The sequence below is a fragment of the Bos grunniens genome, chromosome 23, assembly GCF_055505025.1.
Source record: "Bos grunniens cultivar Pamir isolate PY7600 chromosome 23, Bosgru_T2T1.0, whole genome shotgun sequence".
NCBI classification, from domain to species: Eukaryota; Metazoa; Chordata; class Mammalia; order Artiodactyla; family Bovidae; genus Bos; species Bos grunniens.
This window is the reverse complement of record NC_141187.1, coordinates 24,469,071-24,476,559: the sequence shown is the minus strand read 5'-3', so window position 1 is coordinate 24,476,559 and position 7,489 is coordinate 24,469,071.

Below are 7,489 nucleotides of genomic sequence, written 5' to 3'. Positions count from 1 at the left end.
AAGTGAAAAGTGAAAGTGAAGTCGCTCAGTCGTGTCTGACCCTCAGCGACCCCATGGACTGCAGCCTTCCAGGCTCCTCCGTCCATGGGATTCCCCAGACAAGAGTACTGGAGTGGGGTACCATTGCCTTCTCCGGGACCCACCCTAATAAAAGTTAAAAACAAACTTTAAGATTTATTTTTGTAACTTTTTAAACAGAGGAAACAACGTATTCCTTGGGGAAATGTTAGGGATTGAGAAGACAAACCCTGGGTAAAATAATTATGATGGCACCTAGAACTGATAGATGTGTCTAGGAGAGAAATACAGGCATTGCCCAGCACCATGGTGGACAGCTACTTTCTGAGACTCAGCAGACAATACTGTCAGAGGAAAGTATGAACCATAACTTTGAGAATAATCATTTTTTAAAAAACAGAGGTTACATAGATAAGAGAATTATCAGAAAAATGTATTATAAAAGTTACAACATATAAGTTCAATATGTTCAAAAAGGTAGAGGGAGCTATAAATATGATGAAGAGAGTAATGCAAGATATTAAGAAGAGAACCAAATGGCACTTGAAGAGGTGAAAAATACAATATCTGAAATGAAAAGTACACTGGAAGGGGTTATTCATCTCACTAAATGCTGCAGAAATCAGTGATCGTCAATACATAAAACCAGAAAGTATTCAAAAACAAAGATAAACAGAGCAAAAATAAACAAATAAGTGAGGTGGGAGGAGAGAAAACATGAGCAGAGCATGAATTAACTGAAGTATAATAACAAATGGTCTAACATACATGTAGGGATGTAAAGTACCAGAAGAAGAGAGTGAAAAATAATAATAATTGAAGAAAATTTTCTAAATTTACCAAAACTGTAAATCTACAGATCTAAACTTCAGCAAACCTTGAAAGTGAAAGTGTTAGTCACTCAGTCATGTCCGACTCTTTCAGACCCCATGTACTATAGCCTGCTGGACTCCTCTGTCCATGGAACTCTCCAGGCAAGAATACTGGAGTGGGCTGCCATTCCCTTCTCCAGGGGATTTTCCCGACCCAGGGATCGAACTGGGGTCTCCTGCATTGTAGGCATCTTTACCATCTGAGCCAGCCTGGAAGCCCTCAGCAAACCTTAAGCAGAATAAACCAAAAGAAAGCTACACCAAATATCCTCATGATCATCAATATGCTGAACATCAGTGATAAATAGAAAATATAAGAGCAATCAGAGAAAAAAAGATACGTTGGGCCTAAGGAGAAATCACAAAGAGAATTTTTAAATGTTTCAAAGCAAATGAAAACACATTGTATAAAATTCTGTAGTACAAGTTAAAGCAGAGCTTATATGGAAAGTGATAGTTTTAAATGCTTACATTAGCAAAGAGGGGCCTCAAATAACTAATATTAAGAAAAATAAAAAGTCAAATCCAAATTAAATGAAGGAATCCAGATGTAGAGGGGCCTCCCTGGTGGCTCAGATGGTAAAGAATCTGCCTACAATGCAGTAGACCCAGGTTCGATCACTGGGCTGGGAGATCCCCTGGAGAAGGGAATGGCAACCCACTCCAGTATTCTTGCCTAGAGAATCCCATACACAGATGAGCCTGGCAGGCTACAGTCCATGGGGGTCCCAAAGAGTCAGACACAAGGGAGCAACTAAGTACACACACACATATTCAGATATAGAAAACAAATATAGGTAACAAACAGTTACCAGGGGATGGAGACAATACAATACAATAGGGATGCAATACAGGGATAAATTGGGAGATTGGGATTGACATATATACACTACTATATATAAAATACATAATGAATAAAGATCTACTGCATTATGAGGAAACAGTGGCTGACTTTATTTTGGGGGGCTCAAAAATTACTGTAGATGGTGACTGTAGCCATGAAATTAACAGATGCTTACTCCTTGGAAGGAAAGTTATGACCAACCTAAACAGCATATTAAAAAGCAGATACATTACTTTGCCAACAAAGGTCCATCTTGTCAAGGCTATGGTTTTTCCAGTAGTCATGTATGGATGTGAGATTTGGACTATAAAGAAAGCTGAGCACCGAAAAATTGATGCTTTTGAAATGCAGTGTTGGAGAAGACTCTTGAGAGTCCCTTGGACTGCAAGGAGATCCAACCAGTCCATCCTAAAGGAGATCAGTCCTGAGCATTCATTGGAAGGACTGATGTTGAAGATGAAACTCCAATACTTTAGCCACCTGATGTGAAGAGCTGATTCATTTGAAAAGACCCTGATGCTGGGAAAGATTGAAGGCAGGAGGAGAAGGGGACGACAGAAGATGAGATGGTTGGATGGCATCCCCTACTCAATGGACATGAGTTTGGGTTAACTCCAGGAGTTGGTGATGGACAGGGAGGCCTGGAGTGCTGTGGTCCATGGGGTCACAAAGAGTCAGACACGACTGAGCGACGAAACTGAACTGATGTTATAGCAAAGGAAACTGTACTCGGTATTCTGTAATGACCTATATGGGAAAAGAATCCTTAAAAAAGTGGATATATGTATATGTATAACTGATCCACTTTGCTGTATAGTTTAAACTAAGACAACATTGTAAATTAACTCTATTCTAATAAAAATTTTTAAAAAATAAATAAGTGAAGGAAGAAAATAATAAAGATAAAAGGAGTGGATAAAACAAAATAGCAAAGACAAATTACACCCAAAATCTGTTTTTTTGAAAAAAATTCATAAATGTTATAGATATCTAGCCAGATTCATCAGAAAGAAAAGAGAGACAACACAATTACCAATAACAGAAATTAAAGTGGTAGCATCACTACATGTTCCACAGATATTAAAATAATAATGAAGGATTATTATGAACAACTTTATGCTAAAACAATTAACAATTCAGATGAAATAAAAATTACATGGAAGATACAAAGTACCAAAACCCATCCCAGAAGAAACAGGTAACATGAAAAGCCTTCTTTTTGAGAGGAAGCAAAAGATTGTGTATAGGAAGTAGAACCTCTCAGTTTGATCTCATGAATTTTATTTAGGCCCCAAATCAAGCGGTCCAGCTCTAACCCGGAATACCAATCTCAAGGGCTTAAATGAATTGAATTGGAAGCAATTAAAGCAATTTAAATTCAGATTAAGATGACCATATCCTTGTAACTGTAGAACTGCAAACCCAATGACTCTTCTCAAGATTGCCAAATTCTCTCCCTTTCCCATGTTCTGCACACTTTCCAGAAAAGTTCAGATAAGACCATAAACCAAAGTCAGTTCAAGTAGTAGCAAATTAATATGATTTCAAGGACTCGGACTATACACGTGGGTCCTTTAATAGGAGGCAAAAATGTTTCAAAAGAAAATTATTAGAGATGAAGTTAAGAATGCATATGTACCTAGAGGTAGGATAGACATTAACAGATTTTCAATAAGACTTAAATGATTACTTTAAATATCATTTTCCAAAGAACTATTTTTGGTAAGGGTGAGATTAAATGTTTGAAGAAGCAAAAGGATGGCAACAAAACAAGAAACCAGCACGGACATGGCAAGTTGGTGCTGAAACCCATTTCATTTACATCAGTTTGACAAATGTTAGTCTTACCACTGTGCAGGTTTCTGGCTAAGTACTGCAACACTGACCACCTCAAGGGCCAGGAATTACTTGCTATTAGGTGAGTCTTGAATTCACTCCGAGTTCTTGCTTGAGAATCCCAGGGATGGGGGAGCCTGGTGGGCTACCGTCAGTGGGGTCGCACAGAGTCGGACACGACTGATGCGACTTGGCAGCAGCAGCAGCAGGTGAGTCTTCAGGGTAACAACTTCACATATACCTTTTTCCTGTTATTCATCTCAATCTTGTAGAATTCTGTTTCTAAAGCTGGCTGTGTTATTTCCTTAAAATTATTTTGTACTTGTTTCAGAATCTAGTTCTTTTTCCTTCTTTGGGAATTTAAATGCAAACGGATGCAATACAACCCCAAATAACCTTTTTGGTTCTTTCACCAGGATTGGACATCTGATATCATTTTTTTTAAAAACTGAAAATGAAATGAAAGTTTCATGCATTCTTTTTCCTAGGCGCAGTAAGAGATCTATTTTCACCATCATGAAACGTTTGCTTCTGAAAATTCAGGTATTTAATTAAAAATGATAGTGCCCTCAATTAACTCTGGCAGTTTATATGGAGTCAAAGACATACCTGGCATTTTTTTTAAGTTTATAACAATGTAAACAAAATTCTGCCAAAATCATTAAACTATTTAATTAGACATGATGTAAATCTCCCTTAAGTAATTCACTACCTAAGTCATATATAAAGACAGACTTTGCTTATGCCCCTTTTATAGGAGACTAATAGGAGGCCATTACCCTCTTGGAGTGGAAGATTTACGCACAAACCTTCCATTAGTATTAATAGGTGTCCACGTAAATCACCAGGCACCAATAGCTGAAAAGACCTCCCCCATCTATTGGCTAATTGGCTATTTCAGTGAAAAAATTATTTTGGGAGAAGGAAAAAATAAAAGTTGTGTTTTTAATGTAATTATCTTCGGTTACAACTACATTAAAATGACATAGTAAAGAATAATGGGTGACCTGACACTTCATTTGGCTTTTTTTCCCCCTACTTTCTAAGTTAATCATAAGCATAACAATAAGACAGCAAGCATATAGGTAGATTAGAGTGACTGCTTTTGAAAAGACAGGAAAGTGCATTACATGATATGTAAGCACACTGACATAGATCATTAAATAAACAGAATGGAGTCACAATAAAAGCGCATTGTTCCCTTCATATGGCAAATGTTTGCTACACTTGTACCTTAGCCTAGCATAGGATTTGCTTAACATTTTAATTGTATTATTTTAAGAAGTACAATGTCTTCCAAATGTTCTATTACTCTGCATATTTTTTTTTTTTCAGTTCTGTATTGCTGTTCACGCATATGGGCTTCTCAGGGTCCCTGGCACAATTTTATGTACCTCCAAATACCATGTGCAGATGGTTACATTTTAGTTTTTCATTCTGCACATATAAGAACTTTCATGTGCTTAATGTAAAGCAAGGCTTAGCATGTAAAGCTGTCTTGTGTGACAAATAGTTGTATATAAATAAATTCACCGGATACACTCTAAAACAAAACAGAACTGTTTAACTTCTCAGAAATAGAGTACCAGAAATCCAGGAGTCTTTCCTATATTTGGCAGATGACTTTGCAAGACTCAGGTTCACTACCGGCAAAGTAAGTTATATCTTCATGGTTTAGAAGACAAATACCACATAATCTCTGCTCAGATTTAACATGCATGCCTGTGTAATATACATTTGCAAATCTGTCTTCTAAATGTTCTGCTACAGATCAGATGTCTTGTTATTGAGAAATCAAACAGTTCTTTAAATAGAGGTTGAAAATGAGGCAGAAGCTAATTTTTGCAGTACAAAACTAATTGTGTGTTTTATTTTCATTTAACAGATTAAATATAGTTCTACCCTTTGCTTTGATTCCTCTTCTGTTTCTTACAAATGCGACAGTGTCAGTACACGCAGGGATTCCACTTAATTAAAAAGACAGAGTCACAAAAAGAGAGAAGAAAAGGGAACAATAAAAAACAAAATAATTTATAGGGTTCTAGTTATTGGTATTTAACAAAAGGCATTTCTGGGGAATTGTTAGGGAGCTATTTTATAGTTCTCACAGTAGATGCTACGTATTCTTGTACTATTTTTACATTGTTTTTATTTTAAAATCAAACATATAGAAGAGAGCTTATTAAAAAAAAAAAAAAAAGGAACCAGAAAAGAGCAGAAATGGATGACTGCCTCTTTGTGACATATTTTCTCCCTCAGCCTTGCATATTTGCATTAAAGTGATTGTGAATAATGTACATTTGACCAGCGCTGTCTGCAGAACTAATGCCTATTAAAGGGATGGGAAGTAGCATATGTTGTGCCTAGGGCAGAGAAAGCCCAATCACCCCCACTGTGAGAGTCTCCAACTAAAACGCAGGACAGCCTGGGATTTATCCTAAATGAACCCAGCAGGGAGAAACAGGACACAGTCCCTCGGTCCACATTTAAGCTTCTGAACTAAGATTTTTAGTTTGCTTCCCAAAATAACCCATAATCTCTATCACCCCATTCAGAGAGCAAATAGAATTATTTTCCTCCTTTGGCTTATGTACCTCTCCTACAAAATTTTAAGGGAAACCATTAGGACAGGAAATCGGACACAAGTCATCAGTTGTTAGAGAATCAGGATGTACGTATGCGCTTTATTGCCATTTTAGCAACTCTTTCCTCTGCTTGAGCTATTCTCCGGCATTATCAGATAAGACACAGTTTTGCCAGTAACTGCAAAATGTTTTGGGTTTGTGGTTTCACTTCTGTGTTTTTGCACGCCACTAGAAATGCTCTGCTGCTTAAACACTTCGCAAGGTTTCTCAGTCCCATGACATAATCTTCCCGGGACCTCGAACATCAGGTTTGGATTCAAACTCATTTTCCTTCTACCTGTGTTCACTTAACAGCTGAAAAATAGCAACTATAAACATGTATAAGAATAACAAAAATCAGCTGAACTAGGGAAATACAAGTTGCCGATTTGCCGTATTTAGATGGGTAGGATTGCCTTTTGCCTCATTAGTTGCAGTATTAAAGACAGAGAGAGAGAGAATGACAAAAAAAATACATATTTAGATCATCCATTAAGTATATATGTAACCCAAAAGGGAAGGGGGTGGTAAAAATAAAATACAACCAGAAAACTTAGTAAGTGATATCACAGCATGATACAAAAGAGTGTGTGCAATGCTGAAAATAACTGAGTTGATATTATTTAGTTTATCTTTTCTCTTACTCTCTTAGTGTTTAATTCCTACTCAAATTACTGTGACAATACTGTTATGTTTCAGAATGGAAGAAAGCTCCAAACCATTGATTTTAGTTTATTGGCCTACTCCTTGGGGTGGGGGTGGGGGGGTGACGAGGAATGGCGTGCTTTCAGAGCCTATAAGAACTTCATTCTTTGAATGGTTAGCTATTATAGAGGGTTAGACACTCTCAGGGAAATTAAGTTGTGGGTGTTTAATTTTATTTCTTTGGGTTCATAGACTGAGTTTTGCAGATCAAAGATCTCTCTCACCCCACCACTGATTTGGCCCTCCTGATATACTGGAGTTGATTGATTTCCACAGTTGATTTCCACGAGCTGGCCACCTTCATTTTTTCCATGATTTCTGTCTTCTCTATTGTCACCCCACAAGGTTCCCTCCTAGTGTGCAATCACAAGGCTCCTGAGAATAACCAAACCTACCTTGAATAAATTTCATTTTGGGTCGTGATTCAATGACTTAGATTTAGAAGACATTAGCCACCTATTAAGATTATGGAGCAGCTTCAATCTGCTCTGTAGTATTATAAAGGACCTAGACATTGTGGAGAGGAAAGTTAATGGAGAGGAAACCTGCAAAACATGCAATCAGAAAAAGCAACACAAAAATGACTTGAT